Raw genomic sequence first — 15,249 nt, 5'->3', positions numbered from 1 at the left:
GTGCCTTACCTTTATCTGCTCCTTACCTCCCAGTCTATTTTTCTCCCCTGCAATAATCACAGTTCTAATATCCCTAAGCCCTTTTGTTGTCATTTGTGAGGCAGTAATGTGTCCCCCAGAGCATCCAAATGTTTCAGTGCTCAATACAAGTAACATGTTTAATTTTTATGGTTATTATTATGATTATTATTTAATATCTGTGAAATAAGGAAGTGTTCTGGTTCCCATTTATCAGGATGGGGAAGCAAAACAGAGATGTTTTCATGGATGGAAGACCTGTGGCAGGGCGGTCAACTTCAGATCAACACAGAAACTATAATGAGAATGAAGGCTGTGTTTTTGGGGCTTCCAGGACAGGTCATAATGACAGCAGTGTGCAGGCTGCAGCAATTTGTTACAGAACAGGGACTGGAGAACAGGGAGTTCCCACAACACCAGGGCTGCCCACTCCCCACTATAACACAGAGGGAGGAGGGGAGGATGTCAGCAGCATAACCTTCAGTCAATTATACCTCTTGGAGTTATAGAGGCTGAGCACAAAAAGTCTGCGTGCAAAGGATAGATTAATAATATTGTGCCTTTGGGTGTTCTGAACCAATTCTGAACAGCCAAATGATATTCTCTATACCAACAAGTAAATGCAGAAAATAAACCAATTTGATCTCTGCATCTCCAAGGGAGCGGCTCTGCCTGAGGCACTCTGCGGCCTCCCTGACCTTTCACCCCAGTCTATTTTTAGGGAGACCTTATGGTGTCGTTGCAAAAGTGACTGTTACCTTTCAACAAACACAAGTGAACACAGACAGACAGTCCTGTCGTGATGAGACATTCCTGTTCCTCCTGTTCCTGGCTGTTTACCCATGGCACACCGTGTACTGGGGCACACAGAACCTCAATTCAATGAGAAAATACTACTCCAAAAGCTGTTCAAATATTGCAGTGTTATAGCAACTGACAGTTGCTGTATAATCCTGCAGCTGGCTTAAAAAGAAAATAAAGCTGAAGGATGCTAACACCACCTCACACCTCTACAGCAACTTGCAACCGAACAGCTCCAAGATGAGCTGGCCAAATAATGGCTCCTTCCACGCCAAGAGGTGTAACAGTGCCACTGAACTGCAGACAAGAGAAAATGAGTCACAGAGGGACAAAGTGATCTACCTAAGACCAAATGGCTGGTTAAGTGCCAGCATCATCCCAAGCGCCAAGTGTCTCTCCCAACCTTTATCTGAACAGGAAGTGAGTGAGTCATATAAAAGTCCATAGATTTGTCTCAGAACATGAAACTAAAAGTCTATTTGCCTGTTTCAGAGCCTGTAACTAACAAGACTGGAACGTTCCAGAGGTGGACAACTTTCTCTAACAGAGACCAAAAATGATCCTGATTCCTTATCTCCGCCTGATGAGGAACAATAGGGGAAAGAATTTGACCCCAGAAATGAAGTAACTCCCCCAGCACAATTCCCGCAGATGATGTTTGCTTGGACTGCTCAGAGAACTGCTGAGAGCAGCCAGCTTTGTTCCCTCCAAACCACTCAGCTATAACTGTAAGGCAGTTTTCTTCTCCAAAGCAAAGGGGTGCACTGATGACCTGCTTGATTACCAAACCCCAAGAAGTCACATAGTAAGCTTCTGGAAACAGGGACAGCTTCTGGCAATTCTTGATTGGTTTCCTGAAACTCTCAGGTCAAAAACAAATAAGAGAGATGCTGGATAAAAGTTAGCATGTTACTCCCAACAGCATGAATTAACACAACAGTACGGACTCTGGGCACTATTTGCTCAGTGTCAGTACATAAATGAGTCATGATTTTACTTCATGGGGCCATTAACAACCCTCGGGATTCCCAATGCATTAAATGGTCTGTCTCCCTTTAGGGCTGAACATGCCAATTCATTGAGTATTACAAAGCAAGGGCTCTTTGAACCCAACCTGGCTACTAAGTGTCCTAATTCTAAAAGAATTTAATCTTTGACTCCAGGTTAGGATTACAGAGTCACTCCATGCATCTCAGGGTTGTTCAGCCACCAGTCTGTTCCTACCCACTGTATTCCAGTGATTTCCACTAATCTGGTTTTGGGGCACTCCATCATTTGTAATGCCTTTTCCTACATAACACCTCTGCTAGATCTGACAGTGCCTTTGCACAAAATCCACATCTAATCCCCGGCTTCCCACGGTTTCCCAGCAGCCAACAAGTTAGACAGCAGCACGTCTCCAGCTGTCACCCGGCAGGGCTGGGCACAGAGACCTCATGCTCAGCTCCTTCTCCTCTTGCCTCCTGGGCTACTGATTGTCAGCAGCCAGAGAGGAAAGCAGGGAAGCCGACGAAGCAAACACAATGAGGTAACTTACTTGCTGAGAGCGGTTCTGCATCAGTCTCGTGCCGTGGCACTTCGGGGATGCCGGGCGGTGACCGCACCGAGAGGCGGGGAGCGCAGCTGCTGGAGAAGCGGCCGATCCATGCCATCACCAGCAAGCCGTGGTGGTCTTCTGATCCCGGGGCCGTCTCCTCCTTCCCTCCCTCTGCCCGGCATGGCAAAACATTTATGTGGCACCGTACGGTTAAAAGCGCATACCCCCGTCCCTGGGCACCGGGCTCTCTCGCTGTCGGACTGACACGGGGCGCTCCGAACCCGCACGCCCGGCTCGCCCCGCTCCTCCTCCCGGCCGGAATGACGTCCTGGCGGCACGCAGCTCCCCCGGGGCCGGGGCAGGGCGCACGGAGAGGAGCAGCATCCCTTGCAACGAGCAGGAAAGGGGAAGGGAGAGGTGACGGGAGGGGACGTGGAGGGAGGGGTTTAGTGCTGCCTTGCACAGCACGGGCTCTGGGGGGGAAGGGGCGGTTTCGGTGCCTGAGAAAAGGCGAGGCGCTGCGCTGCCTGTCACCGCGTGCTCATCGCCCTCCTCGCCAATTCACCGAGCGCTGGGCTTACTTTTCCACCCAGCGCCTGCTTCTCCGCTCTCCCATTGCTTCTCTTTTCCTGCATTACTGAACGGGCTTTCTTTTCTTCCCCTTTATCTTTTTCAGTGGGTGGGGAAAAGAAGAAAAGCCATTGTTTTAAATCACACAGACCGAAGGTGGTCCCGTGCGAGCTGCTGCAGGGAGCCTGCTTTAGCAGCGGCCGGACTGAATGATCCCCAGAGGTCCCTTCCAAGCCCTGAGATTCAGTGATTGCTGTAAAACAGAACAGGAAGGATGCAGAGGCAGTACATTTAGCAGGGAGCCCACGTGCTTTTTTCTTTTCTTTGTTTTTATCATTGATAATACCACACTGTGTCCCTAGCTTCATAAATACCTCCTCTTTGGAAAAGCAAATGTCAGGCCAGCTGCATATGTAAGATCTGCCTCCCGAGTGCAGGTTGCCTTCAGGCTTTGTTGCTCTGTTCCTTACTTCCAACCCTCCACTCCTCCCTAATTCCCTCTTTCAGGAGCCACATGCATTACAGCCCATCAGAAATGCTTTCTCAGAAGTCTTTCTGGGCCGGAAAAGAGAGCTCGTCAAAATCACATCATGACACAGGGATGTGTCAGTAGCACTGGAAACTGATAGCATCTGTTTCCATTTTGTGCTGTGAAACCATACTCAGTGTCTTTAAAATTACACATCACCTATGAAATAAATCTCTATTTTCATCTTACTGTATGGGGTTGCAGACTCCCTACGTTAGATCTGCCTGCTCACAATCATAAGGAACACTCTTTGTTCTCCCTATGTTCCTATGATACATTAAGGATCCTCATAAAACTGTAGTTTGAGGTGAACAGTTCTGGCTGTTGGTGATTGTTTTAAATAAACAGTTAAACTAACCAAACTGCAACTCATAGAGCACAGGAAACCAAACAGCAACTCATAGAGTACAGGAGTCAGTCCCCATGAGAATTACAATGTTCCCTTTCAGGAGTCTCTGCACACTGCTTCCATACAGCAATAAGGACAGCATCACCTTCATAAAAGCCCCAGCTCTGCTTCTTTTATTTCACCTCTTTCAGTAAGATATGGAATGAATCTTGGTGCTACAAAGGGCAGTCCTGCCAGCAGCCCGGGAAGAGCAGAGTCTGCAAGTCTGCAAAGCTGATATGATGTGGGCAACATCAGGAAAAGCCTTTCTTGTCACATCCCCCCCATCCTCATCCAATTCAGCTTGCCTGCCCACCCAGAGGAATGGTCTTCCAGAGTGGTCGTTATATGGTGATAATTTTCCATCACTACACCACTGCCTCACCCACATGTTGGAATTAGCACAGTTCCAGGCAATGCTAATAAAAACTTTTGCATTTTGAATAAAATCCTACTTCTCTTGCCACGAGTGAAACTGCTAACAGGCACTGCCATCTGCTGGCACCATGTCCTGTCACTGATTTCCCTACAATTAGAGAAAGGGTTTAAAGTGGGTTCTCCCAGCTCCCGCTGGTCTGTGAGCTTGCAGAAAGCTGTGTTTCCCAGCACCCCACCTGCATTATTCAGCTAGAAATGAGACTTCTCTCTTCTTGAGGTATCAGCTCATGAGCAGCCGTACCATTCCAGCGCTTCTATTTACAATCACTGTGCTGTGCTCACACCCCTGCCCAGATAGCCGAGCAGAGAGTGCTGTAAGACTGCTGCTGTCCCAGGGCATGATGCACCAGGAGCTTTATTAAGCACAGCAGAGACAGAGCAGCAGCGCTTGAGAGAGATGTAACTCAGAGGTCCATTAGGAGCCTCCTAGCAAGCACTGTCTACCTTCCGCATGGTCCATGGGATTGTGTGCATCTTGGTGGTTTTGTCACTTGATTTTTGTTTCCTTATTATTACACTCCAAGTAACTGCACCGTTTTACCTATTTCAACACACATCTAGTTTGCACTGACTGAAGATCAGGCAGATCTGAAAACTATGCTCCGTGAGTCACTGACATCAACGTGCCCTCGCTAACGTGGCTTAAAAGCTGCTAAGAGCCTCACGAGCTTGGAACATAATAAATTATTCTGGATATCACATTGCTGCAGGACAGATTTCATACATAATGGCAGCACAGTTTGGGATTGTTCTCAGGCCAGCATGGAAACAAGGAAATGCAGAGGGAATGCATCTGAGTCAGGGAGGCAAAGTTCTCCCACTGTTTGGGATGAAATTCACCTCAGATAATGTCACTTAGTGCTCTTTCCTCTCTAACTGCAGAAGACAGGCAGTACCAGATACATCTAAATCAGAGCCTTACAGCAGAACGGGTGGATTATCTGGAGTGTGTGGGTACAGATTTCACTTTGGTGTAACATTCTGGTTTTAGGGGGGGTGCTCTCCAGCTCCAGCAGCTGTGCTTCACTGCTCATAGAGCCTATAGGGCCACCGACAAGAGATGAAATCATGGCAACCCAGAATGCTCTGTTCCTGGAACTGCAATCAGAACAGGATGTGGAAGAGCAAACTTTAATCTTGTTTAGATGTAACAAAATAGCTCCCTGAGGACATCATGTATACAGAAAGCTATCATAAAGCAAACCTTGGTTTGGATTCGTGTTTGTTCTGTGGAATTTAACAGCTCAGTCCAAGGTGGTTTTTTGTTGTTTTTTTTTTTTTTTTTAGCTTTCATGAATCAAATGATGATTAAACTCCATTTCCTTAAGGTTTCACTGCACATAAATGAGCCATCCACTCGATGGGCACAGACCAGCCCATGGCATTTATTACCCAAAGGGACAGCCTTCAGCCTGAGCAGCAGTGACAGAATCTGTACTTTGCCCTGAAATGAGTGGTGGCTCTCGGTGGCTTTGCATGTGCTGAAAGGGGAGGGCTCAGCATTTCCTTCAGAGAACATTTCAACTTGCTGTGCAGTTTGATCTCTAGAACAAGGCAGTCTCCTCCTGTTTGTCAACCATCAGCCCACCATCCCACCAGAAGGAAACTGAGTTAGAGCCAATGCTGGAAGATATCTTTAAAATCACTTTGTCCACCACTCTTCCCTGATGCTCTCGACTGAACGGGAGCAGAGCTTTCACGTAACCAAATTCAGTGACAGCCACCCCTCTGCCTCGAGGTCCTGCTGTGCTCTGGGGCTCATTCAAACCCCAAACTCAATGTTAAACTTGGGAAGTAGGAATAGAGTCAGACAACGGAAAGAGAAAGTTTCAGCAATAAACAAGAATTCCCACACCTCTGTTAAGTGTGTGGAGGAGTCTGCTTGCCATTCCCTTTGATATGATAATGAGAGATAATGCTAACCTGGGGAAGGAGACAGCTCTTCCTACAGCTGTCTGGGGCTCCTACTGAGTACTGATCCACACCAGCCAACACACACTTGCTACCTTTTAACTTCTGGATTGCCTGCAAGTGTGTCAGTCCAGTTCCATTATAATTAACAGTAATTAAGCCCTTATTATGCAGGTGCAACAGAACTTAAAGCTGAGGATCTCCCAGAGATGGAACTTCCCACTCAGACTCATGTAGCTGCAGGGCCAGAAAACTCCGGTGAGGAGCACAGCTCGGGTGTGTGTGCACTGACACACTCATAGCACATCCCTGCTGTGAACAAATCACCACTCCAGGGCTCCTGGCTGCACGCTGCCTGCGAGCTCAGAAACAAAAGAGAAAATGCAGCAGTTGCAATGTACTGCTGGCAGCTCCTTCACTGAACTGCAAGGAATCTACCAGGGATTGTAGGGAAGTCCACAAATGTTTTTGCATGGGACTGCAATAGACTAAATTTTACTTTATGGCACAGCTAGGAGCCCCAGCAAGGGGCCTGCATCTGACATCCAGGATTACTACTTTCTATGAAACAACAATGCCCTGAGCACCACAGATCAGTGCAGCATACAAACCACTGCCAGCATATCTCATGGTTACTCAGGAGGAGACAAAATCTCATGTGCAAAGATAATATTCTGAAGATAAATTCTAGGCAATGAATATTGCGTCTAGTTCATTTAGCTGGCATACTTTAATGCCGTATGTAATGTTCCCTTAGGAATTAACAGCAACTTGGCATTTGTTACACTGGGTTCCACATGTCGTGCCCTGAGTTCACTTCTGGATTCTTTTCATCTCCACTCTTGCTGTAGGAATGGCGACCCTCACTGACTCCAATGAAGTTGTTTTATTACTGTTTGATCTCATGTGTGCATGCCTGGCACCACAAAAAACAGCAGCCCTGGGAACAAAAGGCCTCTATTTAGCCGCAAAATGGGTACTGTGCAGACAGCATTTCCCAGTGCTGCCCTCTCCTCGCACCCCAAATGCATTCAGGTGATGGGACAGAACAGTGCTGGAGCTGCTGGGCTGTGAGCTCCTCATAACACACTTTGTTCCCTTACACACAACAGATGCTCAAGGCAATTTCTGAGACATGCCTTACTACAAAGACTACAAGAGAGCCTTTAAGAACAAAACCATTTGTTCAACCCTTCCCCAGCATGTCAATATCCAGGAAGCAATCTGCAAGGACCTATTAAATTCAAGAGCTGTGAGTGTTTATTAGAAAATTCCATTAGCATCAGCTAACTCCTGAGCTCCTGGATTTACACCTCATTTGCAAACATCAGGAAGATTTTTCAGCAGTTTTTCAGTCATTTTGGAGCTTAAAAGAAACACTTCTAGAACTCTTTTTTTCCCCAGGCCTTGCAGCAGCATTCAATATTTATAAGGAATTCCCTGCCTTGGTAGCAACAACTGACAGTTATAAAAAATAACTACTCTATAAAATGCATTAATATTTTAAGTCTGCCAAAGACTGCTCGACGAAGATATTTCCAGCTTTTGCCTGACTGGTTGTTATGTAGTTCAAGCAAATAACTGACAAAAGGAAACATATGTAGGAGGGAAATGAGAGTGTGTACGGAAACTCGCAATAGCTACAATAAAAGGTCTTTCTCTATTTACACAATAAATCAGCAGCACGATGGAGAAAAGAACCAATATCCTGGTTTCTGTCCCAGTCACTTATTCAGGGAACCACAATGTCAAATACGTGCTCAGATACTGCTGTAGGATTCTGTAGTATGTGAATGAAACCCTTCCATTTTTCCATGTGAAATGGAGAGGTTGTGCTGAATGTAGGTTTTCTATATGCAGAAATGCAAATAACTCATATTTAATGATGCAACGGAGAGAAAAGATAAACCTTGATATCACTGCAGTGAAGTGCCTTTCTTTATGAACACCTCTGTGCTCACAGCCTGATGATGCTGGACATGCTCCAGCTCTGTTTACAGAGCCAGTCTGTTTCCCTGACTCCTGGCACATCTACACCTTTTGTTCTTGGTATATTTGTATCTATGGAGCCAGCTGACCTTGGGACTCACAGCACAGGAAAGAAAAAAAGAATAAAAAAATATTGGCAGGCAGAAAACCGGCCCCCCTCCCCCCCTGTGGTTATGATCAGAATGCTTTCCCCCTCTCCTTGGTTTGCACAGAGATGATGTTCAGTAACACTGAAAAATGTTCCTGCTGCCCCTAGAGAGGCCCGTTCAGAGCAAAACCAAAGGAAATTAAAGACCTATCAACCAATCCCTCGCTACAGGTTCATAAATATAAAACTGCAGGCAGTGACTGGCTGAAACACCGAGGACAAAATGTGCTGAAACGCTTTGACTCGAATCCCTCTGTTCCTGTCTCTCCCATGTTCACTGCTCTGCGAGGAGATGGGGAAAGATGTTCCCTCCCGCTCATTATCACTGCATATTCACATGAAACAGAGGATGATGCATTTGCTATTTGGACTAACTTGCCATCGAGCGCTGCTGCTGTGACAGCAAGGCGGTGCAGCAGTCTCTAAAAATACACTCCTCTTCCTCTGCTGCTTCGAAGACAGCTCCTTTCAGGACAGCTCCTTCCCTCCCATGGTGCCCGGTGCCTGATGGGATGCACTGGGGTGCAGCTCATCCCAGTGATGCTACAGACCACCGGATCTGAAGTCCCAAGAGGAATGCACCAGACCTGCCCCTCACACAGGCTGTGAGCAGTCTGCTGTGCTTGGGACACAAACTGCACCACTTCTGAGCAATCCTTTATTTGAGGGTCCTCCTTCCTTAAAGCATTTCCCATCCTGCTGAAGGACCAGCAGGTGAGTTTTGCTGTGCCCTGCTTTACACCTCTATGATGCACATCAGTGATAAGGGTTTTTTATCTGCTGGCCCTGAGAAAGAGACAGGGATGCTCAGAACCAAACCAGGTCCTCCACAATTTTCAGAGCCAAACTCTCTGCACATATGCTGACTTCAGTCACCACGCTCACTGGAGCACTCCCTCATTCACTGTAATTTGTGCAACAACAGCTCGCTAAAGTTGTGGCAGATCTGTTGGATTTACCCTGCAGTTATTCAGCCAAGCTTTCCCTTCCGGATGGATTTGCTTGAGGCTTATTCCTCTTCCACACAGTGCACCAACTCTGCGTTTCAGATCTGACTAGTGCTAAAATTGTAAGAGACGCTTCATGCAAATGGATGAGGTCTCCTTTTCCATTCGTCATGAAATTCATCTGCTGTTAGATACATCTGAGCCTGAGATTCAGGGGATTGGTGACATCTCAGGTCATTATAAAGCCATCTCAGAGTGCAGAACAACCGCAGAAATAACTCTGATGACTCCACAAGTCATGCTGTGCTCTGCTCTAAGAGCAGACCTAAGGAGTTATTGACTAGATTTCCCAGAATGTACCAGTGCAAATGAGGCACAACGACAGAACTGTAGACGTGTCAAAAGAAATAGAAAGAAGTTTTCCCAGGAAAAGATGCCAAATGGACACAGCAAATTCTCAAGCTTTGGTCTGCTGAAGTTCCTTTCAGCTCCCCAGGCTTTTCAATGTCACAATGCTCCCCAGGAAGATGACTGGGCTGTGTCGTCTCAGCACTCACATTGCCCTGGGCTGTGGTGTTTCCATGCTGGCAATACCTCTGGAACTCACAGGCTCAGTAGCATCCCGTTTGCACAGAATTGATTCATTTGTGCTGACAGGTTGTGTACACCTCGTCATACAATAACGTTATTGAAGCTGAATTGCCAGAAAGGCTACAGTCATTGCTTCGGGTGATTTATCAGGGACTTACACTGCATTGAGCCCATGCCAAGAAAATTCCCTCATGAACCAAGACCAGATGTCGTTCTCATCTAACTATGTTAAATCTGAGACAAAACCACTAAAGCCAACAGACCTGTAGCACTGCTATCACTCTTGTATCCACATAGAACTGCTCTCCCCTCTGTGCCTTCACGCACAGCCCACCCCAACTCGACAGAACTGCTGTTGCACAGAACGTTCCCACTTGTTTGCTGTGCAAAACGATTTTGCCGCATAACAGAAGGCTTCTTCCACTTCCTTAAGGGATTTTCCCATCATCACCGGAGCCAGCGGTCACCCCGCAGTACCTGCACAGGCCAGCAGAGGGTGATGGACAGCCGCGTTGTTTCTGTGCTATCCCGACCAATTCTCGGGGTAAAGCCACGCATCCCTCTGAAGCGGTATTTAAACAGGCATCCTCCGCGCTTGAAAGTATAGAATTCTAAGTGCAAAGCAGATTTACTGAAATAAGGCCTTTCCTCGTAGCTTTATCGTGGAAATGATCCACGCCATTTTTAACTACGTTGTCCACATAGAAGAGGTCTGTGTATGACTGTCCCATCTTAGAAAGTACTTGTGAGCTACAGCGCAGGACAAGCATATTTTAGCACATCTTGCACAGATGATCTATGCATCCCCGAGGTTTTATCTCAGGGCGGGGTGATGGAGACCTACAGAAAGCCTTGCTGCAAGGGGTGAAGGTGCCGGGGCATGAGCCAGGTTGCTCTCCAGGAGGCACTTCCCAGCTCTGCAGAAAACACACTGCAAAGGGGAATCTTCAGCACAGGGAATTTCAGCTCCCTAACCCAGGTCAGCACCAAGGCAGAGGCTCTGAAGTTAGCTGCCTCTTGAAGCTGTTCTGTCACCCAGAACAACTTGCACAAAACCTAACTGGGTGCAGTCCAAGCAGAGCTGTGTTGACTGCACACCACTGCCACTCAGCCAGCATGCTTTCCAGCCTGAATTTGAAGCCTTGCATAGATGAAGATACATCACTGAGCATTTTCATCATTCATGGAAAACAAGCAGGCTACAGCTGATACCTCAGTCTGCTCTCTATTACCAAAAGTGGTAACTGCTCTCTGCAATCAAGGCTGTTCTTACAGCTCTCCCATGCAACTCATTCTGATGTGTTCACTCATCTGTAAAACAGTCGTTCTTCACATGGCTATTTCTCATATCCTGACCTTCAACAGCAAGGCCCGGGGTTTTTGTGTGATCATCCAATAAATGTACTTCTGAAAAGAGTATGTGCACGAGAAGCACCTGCTGCTCTGTGCTGGGGAGCTTTTATGGGTACAATGCAAGACTACCAGCCTATTCCACTGCTTTTGAAAATTAAGACAGAATTACCACCCAGTTCTGTCATTGCTATCAGTAATGCAGATTTACCAGAGGAGAGCAGGAGCTATAGGGGCTGTGAGTTCCATAGCACTGCCTACTGTGTATCTGCAATACACTCCCCAGCCATGCTGATCTCTTCACCACCTGTCCTATGCCTGTGGTGCCTCTGGGGCTGTATTCCTTGCTCCTGGGGAACAACTGAACAATCACTCTGCACAACTTATTCACTTCCTGACTCTGCCTGATGCTGCAGGCTCCATCCAATCCATTAGCTGCAAAGGGAATTCAGCAGAGCCCTTTCTTTGAAGTGATCTGCTCTCAGCTTTCCTCATGACTCCCATGAGAGATCAATGCCCGACTTCAGCGGGTCAGAATATCACACCAGGCTTTCTGCCTTTGTTTTGCCTTTCTGTCTCAGTTATTATCAGAGAAAAATAGAACGATGACTGCTTCCTTTATTTCTCTCTCCTTCCCCTGCATTCCAAAGGAGGGCAAATTTCATTTATTAATGCTGATAGAGTCCATGGAGACATGCAGATAAAAGACACAGTTTGAAGCAGAATGTAATGTTCTGTCTTGCAGGAAGCTTGTGCTTTACTATTTATTTTCAGAGCACCTGCTGACATTGCTAGGCAACTGTGACAATGTCCAAAATAAAAACACTAATAACAATGAAACAAAGAGGTTCTCAATCTGACAGTCACAGCTGAGGGCTGTCAGGAGAGTAGAAAATGGATGGAATCGATTCCTAAACTTAGAAGAAAGTTTAGAAGGCCAAAATGATCAGTTGTGAGTTGACTTCAAAAAAGTAAACTTTGACCCCAAGAGGGACACAACCACTATCCACAGTGCCCTGCCCAAAAGGACACCCAAAGGGGTGGTAAAGTTTGGGAACTTCTGAGCAGCAGCAAGATCAACTCATCAGATTTTCAAGGGACCTTAAAGAATGGCAGCACAAGGGATGGTCACTGTTGCACAAACAGTATTGCAGCATTATCCTTCTTTCTTCATTTGCAAAGAGCAATGGGTAGAAAACACAGACAATAGGCTTACCTAAAGTTCACATTCTATTCTTCAGAACATGAATTTTACTGGCAATACTTAACACGCTCAGAAAGGCAACTGCAGGTAATAACAGTACACCTTAACCTGCTTATTCCTATTCGTATAGTTGCCTTCCAGCAGATGCCCATGCAGGTATGCCTGGTTGTGCACCATGTGCCACCTCACCCCTTATCAAGCTATCAGGTTTGCTCAAGCAAGCAGGGCATCACATGTTTCAGAGCCTATCTAGCCTTTGGCTAAACACATCTGTGCTCCCACCAAAGCTGAGCCTGGGCTCCCAAAGGCTGATGTATGGACAAGCCCCTTGGAACCAGCACTACAAAAACACCTCATGCCCTCAAGAAATCAGACTTCTACAAACCATTTTTTAGAGATCTTTCTTCAGAACCACATCTATTTGGAGAACAGAAAAAGACAGAAGGTGAAACTAAGCATGCTCCCATTTTAATGCTTCATAACCTCTGATTGAGCAGGAAGAAAAGAAGTGCCTTTGTTGCAGTCCACCTATGCCCTACATTTTCAGAGGAAGTAAGGACTTCTCTGGCACTAATGTACTCTGCCAAGTAGCTGAATTACACGTAAATACAAGTAATGAGCTTTATTACTTCCAGTGAGAAGCCAGCACAATTTTCTCAATGAATACTGTTGCATAAAGCAGACTTTTCCCATGTGGCACTCTCAGTAAAGGTGTTCTATCTTGCAGACTTGCCCGATACAAATGAGGCCCTCTGCTGCCATGCAACTCTTAGGACACCAAGGAGTTAAATAACACAGGGCTCTGCCTTTTTGGATTCCCACATGCATTCCCACAGCCAGCACTGCAGCCAGCTTTGTTCCTGAAGTAGCCTTTAATTATGCCTATGCATTTAAATTTTGTCATTACAGTTAGCAGAGGAGGTGAAGAACTTCAACTACCTGCTGTCTAAGAATAAGGAAAGCAGAACTGATTATGAACCTCTTGCTTTCATTAGCATCAATTCCAGAATCACAATTGTATGTACACACAGAACAGGCTCCTATGACTTCTGTATTCTTTGCTGCACTACTATCAGCTCAGCATTTAACAGAGAGAAAATAAGATGCAATGGGAAGGATGGAATCACCTCTCTTGGGACACAGAATAAAACCACAATGGATTTCATATCCCTCCCCATGGTAAACACCAAGTAAATCAGTACTGGGAGGCTGCCAGCCTAGCTGCACTGAGGTTAATGAACAAACAACTGCCTGCAGTACTGATTTCTCTACCATGCTTATAAAGTATGTATCTTTGGTTACATCTAGAGAGACTGCATCTTCTATAAATAATCATTCCTAAAGATAAGGGCATGACATCTTTCTTTTCATTTGACAAAGCACATAGAGATGATCAATATTTATGTAGAAAAACTGCTTCAGGCGAGCAGACTTCACAGAACACCCCTAATCACAAAAGTTGACTTAATGTGAAAAACACTGGAAAAAATATTTACAAATCCAGCGGGGGATGTTCTGACATCAGCTCAGTCGCACCTCATTTCCCATTTCTTCTTTACAGGACAGGTTCCCAAGATTCCATTTCTGATAAAACAGTGAAGCCAGCTCAGAAGAGGGGAGATCATTACGATGGAGGAGAGCTGCTGGCAAACCTACGCCACTGCTGAAAGTGCTGTTTAGTTCCTTGGTTATGGATGCAACTTTGAAAGTGTTACCTTAGGAAAATAACACAACCAGATGAACACGATACCCTAAATTTCCAAGAATGTCTTTGGTGATTCTCCTGTCCAACATGAGACACAAACTACAAAATGACTCCTCTTTCTGTTAGGAGAACTGCCACCATCTGAGTGGTCTCAGAGCACTGAGAAGTCATTTATCGCTCATGAAAACCCAAATCCTTTACTACTCTCCTCCTGCTCTGCCTTCCTTGTGCCAAACACAGGAAGAGTGTTCTGGTCTCAGACTGAATGAAGAAGTTAATTGCAATCTGTCCTAAAAACCTGTCACTGAAATTCACTCTGGGAGCTTCTGAAAGCCAGGGAAATCTATTCATTTTTCTAACATTCCTTTGACGTGTCATAGTAGAAGAATGAAGAAAGCCCATTCACTTTTAATTTCCCGGTGTTGAGGATAATATTTAACAGAAGTAAAACCCTTTAAGGGCTCAACACACCCTGTGAAACTAATGGGAAAAAAATCCCATTGAGTTTCATCACAGGAGAACAGTTTTTTTTCTTTGAAAAATCATGTTAACCAATGTGCAATATGGTAGTTGATGAAACTTAATTTGTACCATAAGGTTCTGATGTACAAATTGTATCCCCCCATCTCTTCCAAGACTCTGAGAGACAAAGAAGATCCTGCCCACACAACAGCCTCTACCTGCCTATGGTCAGTGGCTGGAAACATGGGACTTCTGTTGCTGTATAACCCAGGGAAGATCAATTTCCCATCTGGGGATTCTAATGTTGAGGGTAGAACCCATTTATTTACAGTAGGCATTGAAAAGATAAGGACATAAACTGCTTCAGCCTCTCAAGTCCTCTCTCTGTAAATGGAGATGGATGAGCATCTCTGGAAGGCAATGGATTCTTAGATACTTGTCTTAGAGTGAGAAGAAATGCCTTCCTCATTTGAGCAAACCAGAAGTATTAACTTAATTATGTGCATATAGGTAAATTAATTTCAGGCTTATATCACGCAATCCCTTATCAGTGAGATGCAAAGACACTGCTAAAGGATTGAGAAATACAAGAGATGTTCACTTCTTCAGACTCCAAGTGAATTAACTCCTGCAGTCCCTCTGCAAAGGGTTTAGATGGAAT

At 45.7% G+C, this 15,249-nt stretch overlaps 1 protein-coding gene across 6 annotated transcripts in view; it reads right to left on the bottom strand.

The window, feature by feature from the left end:
• The window catches only part of KCNJ5 (Potassium inwardly rectifying channel subfamily J member 5), a 127,097-nt gene that overhangs the window by 93,239 nt on the left and 18,609 nt on the right, over positions 1-15,249 (bottom strand). The window contains exon 1 of one of the 6 annotated variants that reach the window (XM_004947965.5): positions 2,357-2,764. The exons of the other annotated variants lie outside the window; for them this stretch is intronic. The gene's annotated coding sequence lies outside the window, so the exon portion shown is untranslated. Of the gene's footprint in view, positions 1-2,356; positions 2,765-15,249 lie in introns of those variants that run through there. 6 annotated transcript variants of the gene reach the window in all.

The sequence above is a fragment of the Gallus gallus genome, chromosome 24, assembly GCF_016699485.2.
Source record: "Gallus gallus isolate bGalGal1 chromosome 24, bGalGal1.mat.broiler.GRCg7b, whole genome shotgun sequence".
NCBI lineage: Eukaryota > Metazoa > Chordata > Aves > Galliformes > Phasianidae > Gallus > Gallus gallus.
The sequence above is the reverse complement of the archived record's forward strand: the minus strand, read 5'-3'. Positions and strand labels throughout refer to the sequence as shown.